Source organism: Lampris incognitus, chromosome 5 (genome assembly GCF_029633865.1).
Source record: "Lampris incognitus isolate fLamInc1 chromosome 5, fLamInc1.hap2, whole genome shotgun sequence".
Classification (NCBI taxonomy): domain Eukaryota; kingdom Metazoa; phylum Chordata; class Actinopteri; order Lampriformes; family Lampridae; genus Lampris; species Lampris incognitus.
This window is the reverse complement of record NC_079215.1, coordinates 66,485,755-66,504,185: the sequence shown is the minus strand read 5'-3', so window position 1 is coordinate 66,504,185 and position 18,431 is coordinate 66,485,755.

The following is an 18,431-nucleotide window of genomic DNA, read 5'->3' as shown; positions in this document are numbered from 1 at the left end:
GCGTCACCTGGTGGAGGTGATTCCCCTTCCCTTCAGTATCGGCTGAGCGCCACTTGGTGGAGGTGATTCCCCTTCCCTTCGGTATCGGCCGAGCGCCACCTGGCAGAGGTGATTCCCCTTTCCTTCAGTATCGGCAGAGCGTCACCTGGTGGAGGTGATTCACCTTCTCTTCAGTATCGGCCGAGCGCCACCTGGCAGAGGTGATTCCCCTTCCCTTCAGTATCGGCAGAGCGTCACCTGGTGGAGGTGATTCACCTTCCCTTAGGTATCGGCAGAGCGCCACTTGGTGGAGGTGATTCCCCTTCCCTTCGGTATCGGCAGAGCGCCACCTGGTGCAGGTGATTCATCGTCCCTTAGGTATCGGCCGAGCGCCACCTGGTGGAGGTGATTTGTAGCTGGCTGTGCCGTCTCCACCTTGCAGCCCCGTGGTCCAGAGGGACCAGCAGGAGAAGGGTGGACCATGTGGGTATCAAAGAGGCAGCGCTGGCCTGCCTGTCACGATAACGTTTTGGGAAACGTGCGGCGATACGTCGCTTCTCCTCATCGTTACATGATAAGTGACTGGCACACTGACCCGCTGTCTCCGTGTTTATTTGTGTTTCTCGGGTTCAATAGCCAGCAAGAAAAGGAGGGAGAACGCATCATCCCTGCTCCACCTGAAACTAACCAGACTCTCTCGTTCCAGCGAAGACGAGTGTCCGATGTGCAGGTGTGACAGACATGCCCCCCACCTTCACCCAATACACGAGGACCAACCACACCTTGCCATCCAGCAGCAGCAAAACGTATCTGCGGCCATTCTGACTCGCACCCTGCGTAATTGCAGCCGTTCTATGTGCTTTTATTTGAAAAACGTGCCTTTATTTTGACATTCTCAAAACCGGAAGTAGCGCCCGTTAGTTCCGTCAACTACACGCAAGGACTGAGACGTCCCTGTGGTAGTGTAAACTACTAATAAGACACGTTAGCCCATAGCTAAGGGGTCTGACCCTTTAGCCGAGCGGTTAGTGATGTCGCCTTGTGGTGCAGTACACTCCGTATCGAATCCCGCACCGGGCAAGAAAATAACCGGTTACATTGGTGGCAGCGATGGGATCCGGAAGTGTGCAGATCCTCAGAAGTCTCTTCGGAGCGCGGGAATAACAAAACGCGAGGGCGCGCTCCCGGGGAGGGTGACGACTGTAAACTACTAATAAGACACGTTAGTCCCTAGCTAAAGGGTCTGACCCCTCAGCCGAGCGGTTAGTGATATCGCCTTGTGACGCAGTACACGCCGTATCGAATCCCGCACCGGGCAAGAAAATAACCGGTTACAGTAGTACTGTAACCTTGCTAGTTCGTTGTGTTTTGTGTCCCTCTGTGCTTTGTAGTTGTTCACCACAGTTGCATATGAAAGAGTGCATGTAAGATGGAGGAAGCGTTTATGTTCCAGCATTGGGTTTGGACCGAGAAGACTGCCTGGGAGGAATATCCAGGATAACTCTGCCGTTGGTTGAGAAGCAGGCTAAAGTGGTTAGTATTAGCTTATGTTTTCTTTAGCTGCAGTGCTAAGCAGTGCTATTGTCCTAGTGATTGTACAAGCTGATGTTGTTTTTTCTTTGTCTGTCTGCACTTTTAGTTCTACGGTGTAAATAAAACATCAGTAAAAAGAACCCTGCACCACCTTCCGATGCTCCCAATCGATATGTTCTCCAAGGGCGATGGCGCACAGGAGGAGGAGGCTGTTGAACCTGCACGTGCAAGGCAGGATCTGGAGCCTTCAAAGTAGTGACGACATCAGCCGGCGCAGCACATCTGCATACTGCTGAGAGGACAGCCCAAGCGCATTGACACGGGCCATGCTTGCACTGGTTCAATCAATCAATCAATCCAATCAACCTTCTAACCAACCAAGTTGCATTTTATATCGGTTGCGAGTAAAACTGCTGCTGCTGCTGTTGGAGGAAAGCGTTGAGGAGTGGTGGGAAGAATAATGACAATAAATGATCTTGCTGGGTGGTGCTGGACATCCTTACAACGTTCCTTTTTATGGAAGCGTTTACAAATGTTTATTTGTTTTCATTTATACTGTTTTTATTTTTACTCTTATGTGATCTTACTCTTATTTTTGCCTTGTCTGGTTTTATCTTCTCTTCTTGTGAAGTACTAGTACATAGTCATTTCTAACTTGGTTTTAGAAAAGTGCTATATCAATAAAATTATTATTATCCTTCTGTAAACAACTGCTACTTATTTTCTGTTGTGCTTTGTTAATTAATAGATAGTTTTTATACACGTTAAATTGATCATTGGGATTCGGGCATGTGATATGTAGCTACATAGTATTTCACTGTCGTGGGTTCGATTCTTATTCGGGTAATGAATGTTTAGTAAGGGAGGTGTTGGCTTCGGATTCTCCTTCAGGCAAACCACAGTTTCTGCCACTGAAGTAGTTCTCGTCAACACTTCTTCATGCCGGCGGGATTCGAACCGAGAACCTCGTGTTTGCAAGTCATTTGCCCTAAACTGCTGGGGAGGGCGCCACTCTCCGGAATCAGCTGGAAAGATTCGAGACATTTATCACGAGACACTCCCTCAGAGTAAACGGAAGTGAAACCGTTGCCTGGTGACCAACATTTCAAAACAGTAAAAATGCAGGTCACAGCATACGTCACAGCATACGTCACAGCACCCATCTGCAGTACCGTGTACATCTCACGCATAGCGCTACTGTGTGTGTGTGTGTGTGTGGTTTTGTTATATTTGTTGAAATGCATAATTCTGTCATACACTATCATGACAGTAAAGATCTTGATTAAATGTAACATCAACAATGCTTAATTAATTAACAATCGAGTCATCATTAGAGGTTGATTGGGACAGTTTATGTCTCCATGTCAAGTAAATAAATCTGTTTGCTGCCGCTTAATATTGGTTAAGGAAGAACAGTGACGTCATTGCGGTTCAGAGGCTAGGGGCCGCAGCAGGCCTGTGGCCCCTAGCCTCTGAACCGCAGCTGGTTTACACCCGGTCTTTTAAAGCTCTTTCAGATTTATTCTTTTGTAATTTTGAGTCATACACAGCTCACGTGTTGAGCTGCCTTTCCGGTTTTATACACCTGTCCCGTCTCTTCGTGTATATACATAGCATATGCTTTATATATTTTGATTATATTTTAAGTATTGATTTTAAATATTTTATTATTATTAAATATTATTAAATTTATAATATTAAAATACATTCATTATTATTAAATATTTAAATTATTTTGTATTTGTATATATTTGTATATATATAATTATTTGTATATATTTTAATTATTGTATTTCTGGCGTCTTATGTATGTTTTATGTTATTAATTAGCCTGCACTTAGTCCATTGTTGTGTATTTGATGTATTCCTTCGTGTGTGTTTCTCTTTAAACTGGACATCTCCCCTGTTGCGTTTTAATATGACGTGTGTCACGTCATAGCCATTCCAAACACACGTCATATTCATTGTTATATTTTATTATGAATAGATAATGATAATAATGTGACGTGTGTTCGAGACCGCGGTGACAGTGCACTTCAAACAACACGTGACTTGACTTGACTTTTAATTAATTTTTTTACCGGTTTTTTAGAGTTAAATGTAGTTTGGACCGTCACATTATTCTTGCCTACACGTTTGCTCATCCGGACTCGGTTCGTACCGACTCGGTTCCCGCGTGCGCATCGCTCGGCTATGTCTCGGCCGCCGCTCGTGTCTCTCGGCTCCGCGCGCCTCCTCAGTATTCCTTCGCGCTCCCCCGCCGAGCAGCAGTGTGCGGCGCGCGCGTCGGAGCAATCGAGGCATCCGCATCTTCGGTCGTCTCAACAGGGTCCGGACCCGCACCGCCGTCTCCTCCTCCTCCACCTCCTCCTTCACCTCCTCCTCCTCCTCCTCCGTGTGATGGAGGTGTGGGTTCCGTAGGACGTCGTGTCGCCCCAACAGCCCGAGACGACGATGTGGCTCCTGGCCGCGTGGACGCTGCTGTGGGCGCGGCGCGCTCTGCGCTCCCCGAGCGTCCAGATCGGTAAGTCCTCTTCTCCTCCGCCTCTCTCCTCTCCTCCTCCTCCTCCTCCTCCTTCTCTCCTCTCCTTCTCTCCTCTCCTCTCATCTCTCCTCTCCTCCTCCTCTCCTTCTCTCTTCTCCTCCTCTCATCTCTCATCTCTCATCTCCTGTCTCCTTTCCTCTCCTCTCATCTGCTCGCCTCCTCTCATCTCCTCTGTCTCGGCTCATCTTCTCCCCCTTCTCTCCTCCTCTCTCCCCCTTCTCGCCTCCTCTCTCCTCCTTCACACCACTCATCTCAATCCTCTTCCTCCTTGTTTTACACTCGCTTCCACATCACTATGCCTTTATTTCTCTAAACCTGTTCCTCCTCCTCTTCCTCCTGTCGTACTTCTCCTCTTCCTTCCTCTTCACCTCGTTCCTCCCAGTGTCCCTGCTCCCCTTCCAAATACGTGGGTTTTCTGTGGTCTCCCCTCCTCCCCCCCTCCTCCCCCTCCCCCAGCTGTGCTACAGTCTTACAGAGCCGGGCCTGTTTCTTGTGATCAGCCGGAGTCTGAACCGTCGCCGCCGCCGCTGCAGTACCAGCAGTAGTAGCGGTAGCGGCGGCGGCGGCGACCATTTCACATGTATACCTTTGTTTTCCTCCATTCGTGTCCCTTCTTCTAGAATGTCTTGACGTAAGAATTCATCTCCACCCTCCATCTCTCTCTCCCTCTCTCCCTCTCTCTCTCTCTCTCTCTCTCTCTCTCTCTCTCTCTCTCTTCTCTCTCTCTCTCTCTTCTCTCTCTCTCTCTCTCTCTCTCTCTCTCTCTCTCTCTCTCCCCGCCCTCTCTCTCCTCCCGTTCTCTCTGTCTCACCATCTCTCTCTCTCTCGCTCCCTCTCTCCCCCTCTCGCCATCTCTCTCTCTCTCTCTCTCTCTCTCTCTCTCTCTCTCTCTCTCTCTCTCTCTCTCTCTCTCTCTCTCTCTCTCTCTCTTCTCTCTCTCTCTCTCTCTCTCTCCCGCCCTCTCTCTCCCTCTCTCACCCCCCCTCTCTCTCTCCCTCTCTCTCTCTCCCGCCCTCCTCTCTCTCTCTCTCTCTCTCTCTCTCTCTCTCTCTCTCTCTCTCTCTCTCTCTCTCTCTCTCCCTCTCTCTCTCACCATCTCTCTCTCTCTCTCCCGTTCTCTCTGTCTCACCATCTCTCTCTCTCTCTCTCTCTCTCTCCTCTCCTCTCTCTCTCTCTCTCTCTCTCTCTCTCTCTCTCTCTCTCTCTCTCTCTCTCTCTCTCTCTCCCTCTCTCTCTCACCATCTCTCTCTCTCTCTCTCTCCCGTTCTCTCTGTCTCACCATCTCTCTCTCCCTCTCGCTCTCTCTCTCTCCCTCCCGCCATCTCTCTCTCTCCCTCTCGGCATCTCTCCCTCTCCCTCTCGCTATCTCTCTCTCGCCCCCTCTCGCCATCTTCCACTCTCTCTCTCGCCCCCTCTCTTTCTCCCTCTCACCATCTCGCTCTCTCCCTCTCGCCATCTCTCTCTCGCCCCCTCTCGCCATCTTCCACTCTCTCTCTTGCCATCTCTCTTTCTCCCTCTCGCCATCTCTCTCTCCCCCTCTCGCCATCTCTCCCCCTTGCCATCTCTCTCTCGCCCCCTCTTGCCATCTTCCGCTCTCTCTCTCGCCATCTCTCTCTCCAACGCTCTGTCTGCCTTGCTCTCTGTCTCAATGCGTATATGGATGCTTGAAATAGCTGTGTGTGTGTGTGTGTGTGTGTGTGCGTGCGTGTGCGCGTGTGTGTGCATGTGTGCGTGTGTGTGTGTGCATGTGTGTGTGTGTGTGTGTGTGTGTGTGTGTGTGTGTGTGTGTGTGTGTGTGAGACAGGGAGGGGGTAGATATGGTTAAAACTGAACAATAAGGTGTTTTGAGGTCATGGAAACAGGGGTGGTGTTCGCCACCAAACCCTTCAGTAAGCTGAACCGCTAAATGAGGAGGATGTCGGGGTGTCGGTGCTCCTCAGTCCAGGTGGAGGACCCGGGTCTGAGACCGGAGCCGTGCAGGAGGAGGTCTGCCTCCTCACCCCGCTCCTCTGCGGCTGCTGCCGCTAGCCGTGTTAGCTCGGGAGTCCTGCGCCTCGCTGTTGCCGTGTAGCCGATTCTAGGCCAGCCGGGTTCTGCATCTGTGGGGGTGCTGTGGGGGCGCTGTGGGGGCACTGTGGGGGTGCTGTGGGGGTGCTGTGAAGGGCGACGCCACACATGTGCCCTGCTACCAGCTGTGTGATGTGGAGGCTGTGCAGGAGCAGGGTGCCTGTATTACATGCCGTCTATTAATTTCCCATCTCGGGCTCGGATCTGACCTAATTCCAGGGAACGAGGTGTCTTAGTGTGTGTGTGTGTGTGTGTGTGTGTGTGTGTGTGTGTGTGTGTGTGTGTGTGTGGGGTGTGTTGCTGCTGTATGTACTCGGATATGGTGTGAAGACGGTGATTTGAGTTTTTGATTTGGGATAAAAAAGGTGCCAGCAGGGGACATCTTGTCATGCTCCTCATCTTTAAATCTGACCATTTCGATTGCAAAATGAAAACCGAAGCGTAAAAATTCAGTTTCCCTCGGAATGTTATTCATAGCCGGGAAGGAAGGCCTCTGAGACGGTGTTCTAGAAAACCAAGTCATACTGAAACTCATTGAAAGGCCACGCTTTTCCATCTCAGGGTTTCCATCTCAGTGACGCAGGTTAAGAGAGCTTGACCCGCTTCGCTAACTGAAATTCCTGGAACCGGTGGAGTAAAGCCCCAGATAGCAAAACTGCTGTGGCCCGGACCCGTCCCACACTGACACCACATACCACATGGAATGATGGCACTCCGGCGGTCCGCTCAAGTTTGCCAGATCTAGGCCAGAACCAAGCCATAGCAATGCTGCATATGCCACACCAAAGGTGTCCCATATTTGTTTTGTGACACGGGCCACTTCAGTGACACATCCAGACCACATGTTGCCCAGAGCACCGCATCTTTGCCAAAAGAGGCCCACATGTGATTTGGCACATTTGGGCCATATTTGCTATGACACATGTGGGCCACTCCAGGCTCACATCCATTTTGTCAGGGTCAGAAGAAGACCATCAGTGCCGCATCATTGCCTGGAGTGGCCCACATCCGGATGCCATCTGGGGTAAAAACTCCGCTTCCCTCAGAATGTTACTCCTGGCTGGGTAGGAAAGCCCCTGAGACAGTGTTCTAGAAGATCAAGTCACACCGGAACCCATTTAAAGGCCACACTTTTCCATCTCAGGGTTTCCATCTCAGTGGTGCAGGTTAAGAGTGCGAGCTTTACCCGCTTCGCTAACTGAAATTCCTGGAACCGGTGGAGTAAAGCCCCAGATAGCAAAACTGCTGTGGCCCGGACCCGTCCCACACCGACACCACATACCATGTGGAATGATGGCACTTGGGCGGTCCGCTCATGTTTGCCAGATCTAGGCCAGAACCAAGCCATAGCAATGCTGCATATGCCACACCAAAGGTGGCCCATATTTGTTTTGTGACACGGGCCACTTCAGGGTCACATCCAGACCACATGTTGCCCAGAGCACCGCATCTTTGCCAAAAGAGGCACACATGTGATTTGGCACATTTGGGCCATATTTGCTATGACACATGTGGGCCACTTCAGGCTCACATACGTTTTGTCAGGGCCGGACGAAGACCATCAGTGCCGCATCATTGCCTGGAGTGGCCCACATCCGGATGCCATCTGGGGTAAAAACTCCGCTTCCCTCAGAATGTTACTCCTGGCTGGGTAGGAAAGCCCCTGAGACAGTGTTCTAGAAGATCAAGTCACACCGGAACCCATTTAAAGGCCACACTTTTCCATCTCAGGGTTTCCATCTCAGTGGTGCAGGTTAAGAGTGCGAGCTTTACCCGCTTCGCTAACTGAAATTCCTGGAACCGGTGGAGTAAAGCCCCAGATAGCAAAACTGCTGTGGCCCGGACCCGTCCCACACCGACACCACATACCATGTGGAATGATGGCACTTGGGCGGTCCGCTCATGTTTGCCAGATCTAGGCCAGAACCAAGCCATAGCAATGCTGCATATGCCACACCAAAGGTGGCCCATATTTGTTTTGTGACACGGGCCACTTCAGGGTCACATCCAGACCACATGTTGCCCAGAGCACCGCATCTTTGCCAAAAGAGGCACACATGTGATTTGGCACATTTGGGCCATATTTGCTATGACACATGTGGGCCACTTCAGGCTCACATACGTTTTGTCAGGGCCGGACGAAGACCATCAGTGCCGCATCATTGCCTGGAGTGGCCCACATCCGGATGCCATCTGGGGTAAAAACTCCGCTTCCCTCAGAATGTTACTCCTGGCTGGGTAGGAAAGCCCCTGAGACAGTGTTCTAGAAGATCAAGTCACACCGGAACCCATTTAAAGGCCACACTTTTCCATCTCAGGGTTTCCATCTCAGTGGTGCAGGTTAAGAGTGCGAGCTTTACCCGCTTCGCTAACTGAAATTCCTGGAACCGGTGGAGTAAAGCCCCAGATAGCAAAACTGCTGTGGCCCGGACCCGTCCCACACCGACACCACATACCATGTGGAATGATGGCACTTGGGCGGTCCGCTCATGTTTGCCAGATCTAGGCCAGAACCAAGCCATAGCAATGCTGCATATGCCACACCAAAGGTGGCCCATATTTGTTTTGTGACACGGGCCACTTCAGGGTCACATCCAGACCACATGTTGCCCAGAGCACCGCATCTTTGCCAAAAGAGGCACACATGTGATTTGGCACATTTGGGCCATATTTGCTATGACACATGTGGGCCACTTCAGGCTCACATACGTTTTGTCAGGGCCGGACGAAGACCATCAGTGCCGCATCATTGCCTGGAGTGGCCCACATCCGGATGCCATCTGGGGTAAAAACTCCGCTCCCCTCAGTCAGAATGTTACTCCTGGCTAGGTAGGAAAGCCCCTGAGACAGTGTTCTAGAAGATCAAGTCACACCGGAACCCATTTAAAGGCCACACTTTCCCATCTCAGGCTTTCCATCTCAGTGACGCAGGTTAGGAGAGCGAGCTTTGCCTGCGTTACTAACCGAAATTCCTGGAACCGGTGGAGTAAAACACATCCACGCCACAACGAAACCATGGCCCTGGTAGCCCAGATCAAAGCAGTAAGAATAAAATGTTATTCATGCGTGATGTTACACCCCCAAGTGTGCCGACGTCGTGTTTGTTGTCGTGGAGCGCTGTGGCACAACCCTGCAGTTTCACAAGTGCAGCCACACGCCTGGCTCCCAACAGACAAGCTCCTCATCGGCAAACACTTCACCTGCCGAGTCCATGCTGGTGTTCATGTCCCAGGTTGTCTTGTACAAGATGTTTCCAAGACTTTTGAGAAGTCCTGATGCTCATGGGTGACCCCGCACCCAAGCCTGGTGCACACTGTGCATGCCAAAAGCTCCAGACATAATGTGATTTTTTTTGTTGTTTTTGCCATCAAATAATTTCACTCTGCTTGGCAGTAAAACATATTTACTCATCACTCATTTCCCTGCATTGCAGCTGCCACCTGCTTTGTCTCAGTGTAGAAAATGACTGTCTCTCTGTTGGGCTGACAGCAAACAGGGATCAGGGGCAATTTATATTTATGAATAAAACAGTGGCATAACGACCGAAACCAACGACCGGTTTCATATGCACGTTACTGTGACTATTAACTAGAGCAGGGATGGGCAACATGGTCCAGAAAGGGCCGATGTGGGTGCAGGTCTTTGTTTCAACCAAGGAGTTACATACCCGAGTCTACAAATCAAGGCCCTTAGCAAAGACTACTGGTTGACTAATAGAATCGGGTGTGTAACTGCTTGGTTGGAACAAAGACCTGCACCCACACCGGACCTTTCTGGACCATGTTGCCCATCCCTGAACTAGAGTTTCAATGGCCATGTGTACTAGTCACAGAGGATTTGGGAATGGTTGCAATCACAGCATTGTAAGATGGTGACAGGTGTACTCTTAGACCCCCCCCCCACGCCCCACCCCGGTTCAGGGATGGTCGTTCCCTCTTCATATAGATGGCCTCCTTGACTCCCCATTCAAACCAGGTTTCCTCCCTATCAAGGATGAGCACATCCTCATCCTCGAAGAGTGACCATTGGCCTGTAGATTGGCCCAGGGGTGGGCAGTCTTATCAAGAAAGGGCCGGTGTGGGTGCAGGTTTTTGTTCCAACCAAGCAGTTACACAGCTGTGTCTCCTAATCAAGTTCCTCAGCAAAGACTCTACTGGTCTATAAGTGGGATCAGGTGTGTAACTGCTTGGCTGGAACAAAAACCTGCACCCACACCGGACCTTTCTGGACCATGTTGCCCATCCCTGAACTAGAGTTTCAATGGCCATGTGTACTAGTCACAGAGGATTTGGGAATGGTTGCAATCACAGCATTGTAAGATGGTGACAGGTGTACTCTTAGACCCCCCCACGCCCCACCCCGGTTCAGGGATGGTCGTTCCCTCTTCATATAGATGGCCTCCTTGACTCCCCATTCAAACCAGCTTTCCTCCCTATCAAGGATGCGCACATCCTCATCCTCGAAAGAGTGGCCATTGGCCTGTAGATTGGCCCAGGGCAGGGTGGGCAGTCTTATCCAGAAAGGGCCGGTGTGGGTGCAGGTTTTTGTTCCAACCAAGCAGTTACACACCTGTGTCTCCTAATCAAGTTCCTCAGCAAAGACTCTACTGGTCTATAAGTGGGATCAGGTGTGTAACTGCTTGGCTGGAACAAAAACCTTCACCCACACTGGCCCTTTCTGGATAAGATCGCCCACCCCTGGGACTGTGGAGTCCTGGCCTGATGAGGTAGATCTCCTGTGTTGTGCCATCCTCTTGGCCAGCGCCTGCAGTCAGGTGAGATGGAAGAGGTCACTTGAAAAGTTTCTCTCAATAAACTTTATGTCCAGATGAACTAAACCAACTTTTTGGCATTTCCTTATCTGGTTTATTGAGCATGCATAAAGGCGGTCGTTGTGGCCTATTTGTTGTTAATTTATTCAGCAAGATGTTAGGCTGTTTTCACCGCTGAAATATGACGAGTCAAACCGTAAAGATTGGTAAAAAACTTCCAATTTTGATTCTCGCCATTTACGTTTCAGTCTCCTGCAGGCCCACTAAAGAGCACGTGTCTCATCATTAATCCAGGGTGTAGGCCTCTTTAGTCACCTAGCTCTGGTAGTGAGAGGTGCAACTGAATCAAGGAGACCAGGCCCTTTCTGTGATGGCCTGGCGGCCTGTCCAGGGTGTCTCCCCGCCTGTTGCCCAACGACTGCTGGGATAGGCTCCAGCATCCCGCCACCCCAGTTGGCATAAGCGGTTTGGATAAAGGATGGATGGAAACCGTAAAGGTGTCAATGCAAGTGGAATGCGTGCCTAGCGTTGCAGTAGCATAGCTAAGCTAGCTGACCAGGCTAGTGCTAAAAAAAGAGATCATCAGCCAAGATAAATGATCAGTAGTAAACTATATATGTAATGTATTTTTCAAGTTTAAATGTCAAAAGGCGTAGGTCCAAAGTGCTGAGCACCACATAATCAGTTGGTCTGTATAGCCAGTCCCTACCAGTCCTCCAGCGCCCCACAGCATCCTCACTTTTTGCTCCTCATACATTTTTGATGAGTTCTTCGGTTGAGGTGGTGGCGTAATATTTGCAGTATTCCTATACATATTTTAACAGTCATGAATTTGACTTAGGCAGGTAGCGCTGTGGCTGCCGTTTCTGTTTAGGTGGGTTATGGCTAGAAGGTATCAGCGTTGCCAACTCTTCCATAAAGAAGGTAGCTACTGGCTTATCCAGAATGTACTGGATGAGGCCAGCGAGTAATTGTCATTCTAATCTGGAGAAAAGGGCTACAGTGGGAGAGAGAGAAAAATTGAGGGGCAAAATAAATAGCCTTTTATAGAAATTACACAACACAGTGATGTATTGACAAGAACTATCTTCAATCGGGTATATGGAAGACAGGGAGAAGACAAAAAGTGACACCAAAATTATTGAGAAAGGAACTAGTTCAATGCATTTAAAGAAAGTGTAGGCATCGTTCTAGATAATTCAATTAAGTACCAACATTTTAAAAGGTCATACACTGGATCAGGCATTTTCCTCACATCTTTGCCATGTAACTACATTACATCTCTTTAAACAACACACTGGGCAGCGTGCATCAGTGGCCCCACCCGCAGCCTGGCGTACATCACTGGTGACCAGCATGCTGGAGAAGATGCCCACAGCAGGGCAGTGAGGTTAAGTATGGATCTGGACATGTTTGGTGTGTGCCTATATGATTTTGTCACTAGGGGACTGAGTGTCAACATCCATCCATCCATTTTCCAAGCCGCTTATCCTGCTCTCAGGGTCGCGGGGATGCTGGAGCCTATCCCAGCAGTCACTGGGTGGCAGGCGGGGCAACACCCTGGGCAGGCTGCCAGGCCATCACAGGGCCCAGACACACACACACACTCATTCACAACTAGGGACAATTTAGTACGGCCGATTCACCTGACCTACATGTCTTTGGACTGTGGGAGGGGGCTGGAGCACCCGGAGGAAACCCACGCAGACACAGGGAGAACATGCAAACTCCACACAGAGGACGACCCGGGACGACCCCCAAGGTTGGACTACCCCGGGGCTCGAACCCAGGACCCTTTGTACTGTGAGGCGACCGCGCTAACCACTGCGCCACCATGCTGCCCTTATACATCATAAAGCTGCCAATTCCTTTAGTTCTTAGATTCCTTTAGTGTCAACATTTTCCCAAATTTCAGAAAAAGTCAAATGTTTTTACTGCTGGTCTCTCTTGGGAGCTTTAGTTGGCAGAGGGGTCGGCAGAGGGGTCACTCAATCTGGCCACAAAGGCATCAGGTAGGCATCTGTGGATGGTATACGTATTCTGTCAATATACTGCACTGGTCAAGCGTGTATATTATCTAGGAATGCAAATTGACTGGCTAATTGGTTTTGTATTGCCAGCTAAAAAAAAAAAGGTATGTGCTTAATTTTTAAAAATTTTTTGTTTGGCAACAGATTTGCCACTCACCAGACCAGTTGGCACTCTTTTTCCTGAACTCGCTCATCCCCTAAATCACTTGCCCTGCCTGTCTCCTGTCCACAGGTCTTGTCCAGAAATGCATAGGTCACTTAGGAGTTACAAAAAACTACACTTTTGTGTTTGTCAGCTTGCAGGGAAAGAAAACCAAGTGATTGTCTCTGCTTCCCTTTGTCCTCTACCTGTGATGAGCCGTCTGGTCATGAAACAGTTGATGTGATGGCCCATTGTCTTGACCTGAAACTGGAGATCAGTTCCTCATAATCTATTGAACTATGTGACTTCCAGAGGCCACCATCTGCAAAATCACCACTAATCAAGTTCCTATCAGCTTTTGGTCCAGCTAAAGTTGGACAACCTGACCAATGTACAGTTTTTTTCTTGTTGAAACTCTTCAAGCAGCTGCTTAAGTCACTAGGTGTAGTCCATATAGTTTCCAGTACCGGCCCTCTTCAAAGCCAGAGTTTGCTCCAGTACTTTCAGCAGACCTCAAATTTGCGCAAATGCTACCAAGAAACAGGGAAGTGTTTGGATGAAAGGATGCCCTTTATTCTACTTGCTCCTCAGGAAGACTCCACAGGAGTCCTCATGAGGAGCATGTCTCCTGAGGAGCATGTCTTCTGTCCTCTCAAAGACCGGCTCGCCCACAGAAACCAGTGTGTTAGACTTTGTCAGTCGCAAAATTCTCTTCTTCTTCTCATCATAATGACCCGGGTGCTGTCTAATGACAATCTAAAGTGACTGATAAGTTTTTAGCCCCTTCTGCCTTCTCCAGATCACGTGTCATTCCTGAAAAAACTTCGCTGACACTGCTTATTATCCGTGGCATGGTGGGGTTTCACCGGTAGGGATTACTGTGAAGGACGTTGGTCATCCCAACATTGATATGGAGTTTTTTTTCTCTTTAAATTTGTTTCTATATATTGATTTTCTCAACCAAATTGCACCATTTAAAACGAGGACACAAAAAATCAAATAACCTCCCCTGGCTGAAGGATCACTCGTGCCCGTAGAAGACTGTCGCATATCAGAATGACAGCTGAAGGTCAACAAGTCCGAATTAGCACAAAACACCCTCAAAGACCAAATGTTAATATACCAGAAGGCAGTTAAGGATGCGAGATCAGCGTACTTCTCTGAACTAATATCGACAAATAACCACAATCCTAAAGTGCTCTAGGGTAATTCATCCTGTTATTAATGGTCCCTCTTCTTCTCTTTTTGAACCTGATTAGTTGTCCCAAAAAATGTCTCCCTCGTTTTGTGAATCAGGCGGAGAATATCTGGTCCCAAATCCAGCCTGGCCCTTGCGTTTGTTCCATTCCCCGTGTTAATCCTGCCTCTTTTTCAACCAATTACAAGTTCAGTGTTGGAGAGTACAGTCTCCATTATGAACTCCTCCTCCTGCACCTTACACGTCATTCCCACTAAGCTGCTCAAGCAGGTATTTTCGCCCGTTAGCCTCGTTATTCTGCAAACTCTTAATAATTCTCTGGCCTCTGGTCCGTTCCCAGACAGTTTTAAGCATGCCATTGTTCGCCCGTTGCTGAAGAAACCCAATTTAGACCCCCTGTCCTTAAGAAACTTCAGACCAGTCTCCAAACCGTTTGGTCGAGGATGGGTAGGCACTGATCATTGAATGACTTTAACAGTGCATCTGGACCGAAGGGGGTTAAAGAGGGAGTAAAGGAGCAGAAAGGGAGGGGAGAGGCTGAGGAGTTGGGAGCGAGGTTGAATATTTTTGGCATTGCTGTGAGCATAAGAGTGTCAAAATGTGTGAACACATTGGTTTAACAGCAACGAGGATATGCATTATTGTGTTGTTTTCACACAACATATCGTTATATTCATTGGCCTGTTAAATACATGTTTCTTCAGTTGAAAACTGAAACGCACCCCAGTGGATGTGTGTGTGTGTGTGTGTGTGTGTGTGTGATTCTGCATTGCAGTTCAAATCGAGCCCTGTGGCAACCTAATGAAAACAACAACATCAAGATGGTGATGATTGTGTAGTGTTCTGGTGACGGTGGTGGAGTCCACGTTAGAATAGAAACCAGAGTAGATGGCCGCCTGGCCTTGAGCGTCCTTTGGTTTCATGTGCTTCTCTCCACGAGGCACAATCACGGCAGTCGCTCATCCAAGTGTCGAACAAGCGAGCGTTATGGACTGCCGGAGCAGGTTCCCACATCATCCATTATGCAAAATCTGTTGTGCAACCACGGCGGTGGTGGACATAAGGCCCGGGAACGCCGGAGCCGCTGTGCTCAGATCAGAGCACCCTGCCCCGGGGTCCGGCCTTATCTCGGATTTCAACAGCACAGTGAGAGATTAGCGAGGTCGGTCTGTTGTCGTGCCACTTCCCCATCACCATCTTCTCCTTCTTTTCCCCCCTCCATTCCAACGAGGCTCTGCCTCCCTGAGCCGGACTCACGTCATCTTGGAGGTTCTAACCCTCCTCCGTCCTGTCACAATGGATGCAGCCTGCAGAGCGATGCTGCTGCTGCTGCTGCTGCTGCTGTAGACTGGTGATGCTGAGAGGTCTCCACTCTCTCCTGTGCCTGCCTTGCCAGTCAGTACGTTAGAAAAAATGGATTTATTGTGTTAGTGCGACTAAAACTGGACTTTGGAAATACACATAGACGTGTTGGTCCGACTGAAATCTCACTAGATCGAATTTCTGGAAGTGGGACTAACACACCTAGATGGTGCGGTTGGGGATGGATTTACTCTGGCATGTATCGGCCCTGCACTGGCCTAGGCGTTCTGCACATGATCCATAGTTCCCGCGGTAGCAACCAGCTGAAAGGGGGCATAGCGCCACCTACCGTACCGGGGTCGGACAGACTTCCCTCAATAAATCGATTCTCCCCCGGATCTTGTGTACGGGGACCACCACAGTAGCCCAGTTACGTGGCCTACCCGAGCTGTAACCCTAGCTCCACTTCACTGTGCATGTACACGCACTGACTGTCGGACCGTGACGCCACTGACCTCAACCAGAGCTCCCAGGCTCCGGCATGCAAAACCAACTTTTACCAACACAAGAGTCCCCAGACTCACTTTTAACCATTCTTAAGTACACTCAGACAACACCAACATGTTGTTTTATGTTAAAAGTAAACATTCTTTTTATCTGCTCATCTGTGGTGATACAGTGATATATATCTGCTCATCTGGGGTGATACAGTGATATATATCTGCTCATCTGTGGTTATACAGTGATATTTATCTGCTCATCTGTGGTGATACAGTGATATATATCTGCTCATCTGTGGTTATACAGTGATATTTATCTGCTCATCTGTGGTGATACAGTGATATATATCTGCTCATCTGGGGTGATACAGTGATATATATCTGCTCATCTGTGGTGATACAGTGATATATATCTGCTCATCTGGGGTGATACAGTGATATATATCTGCTCATCTGTGGTGATACAGTGATATATATGTGTTCATCTGTGGTGATACAGTGATATATATCTGCTCATCTGGGGTGATACAGTGATATATATCTGCTCATCTGTGGCGATACAGTGATATTTATCTGCTCATCTGTGGTGATACAGTGATATATATCTGCTCATCTGGGGTGATACAGTGATATATATCTGCTCATCTGTGGTGATACAGTGATATATATCTGCTCATCTGTGGTGATACAGTGATATATATCTGCTCATCTGTGGTGATACAGTGATATATATCTGCTCATCTGTGGTGATACAGTGATATATATCTGCTCATCTGTGGTGATACAGTGATATATATCTGCTCATCTGTGGTGATACAGTGATATTCATCTGCTCATCTGTGGTGATACAGTGATATATATCTGCTCATCTGTGGTGATACAGTGATATATATCTGCTCATCTGTGGTGATACAGTGATATATATCTACTCATCTGTGGTGATACAGTGATATATATCTGCTCATCTGTGGTGATACAGTGATATATATCTGCTCATCTGGGGTGATAGAGTGATATATATCTGCTCATCTGTGGTGATACAGTGATATATATCTGCTCATCTGGGGTGATAGAGTGATATATATCTACTCATCTGTGGTGATACAGTGATATATATCTGCTCATCTGTGGTGATACAGTGATATTCATCTGCTCATCTGTGGTGATACAGTGATATATATCTGCTCATCTGGGGTGATAGAGTGATATATATCTGCTCATCTGTGGTGATACAGTGATATATATCTGCTCATCTGGGGTGATAGAGTGATATATATCTGCTCATCTGTGGTGATACAGTGATATATATCTGCTCATCTGTGGTGATACAGTGATATATATCTACTCATCTGTGGTGATACAGTGATATTCATCTGCTCATCTGTGGTGATACAGTGATATATATCTGCTCATCTGTGGTGATACAGTGATATTCATCTGCTCATCTGTGGTGATACAGTGATATATATCTGCTCATCTGGGGTGATAGAGTGATATATATCTGCTCATCTGTGGTGATACAGTGATATATATCTGCTCATCTGGGGTGATACAGTGATTTTTATCTGCTCATCTGTGGTGATACAGTGATATTTATCTGCTCATCTGGGGTGATACAGTGATATTTATCTGCTCATCTGTGGTGATACAGTGATATTTATCTGCTCATCTGGGGTGATACAGTGATTTTTATCTGCTCATCTGTGGTGATACAGTGATATTCATCTGCTCAAGGAATAGAAAGAAGACAGGATAAGTTAAGATACTTTATTGTCATTGTGCGCACACAACGAAATGACATGTGGTGACTGTCAGACCAGCAGCACTAGACAAGGTAAATGATTAAAACAACAAGGAGTAGTGAGTCTATCTACTCGGGCACGTTACATTATTTTACTTTTTCAACAATAGCTAAATATCTCGAGTTGCGTCTTCGTCTTGTTTGATTCTTCATCTAAAGGTTATTCATTCAATGAGAACTGGTATAATTAGGGAACCCAAATTAAGATGAATGTAAACTGGGTCATCGTGAGAGAACCCAGGGCCCTGCCCTCTATAGTCATGGGGCGACACGGGCTACATAGACAAAATACATATTGTTTCTAGCGAGGGAACAGGTTTGTGTTGTTGCCCATGTTAGCTGGCACAGGTCTTTGGCACAGTTTGCCGTGCACGCTGCCCTGTTTTGTGTGGGACTGTAAATAGTCCCAAAATATCCACACTACTGAAGCTGAGTGACCTTTCTTGTCGAGGACGGCCTCGTGCTGCTTTGAGCTGGCCACGGGTACTGCGTTGTCTTCCGTGTCGCTCATCCGGCTTACTGGGTTTATTTGCTTATTCTGCTCCAGCAACAGGCCGCTGTGT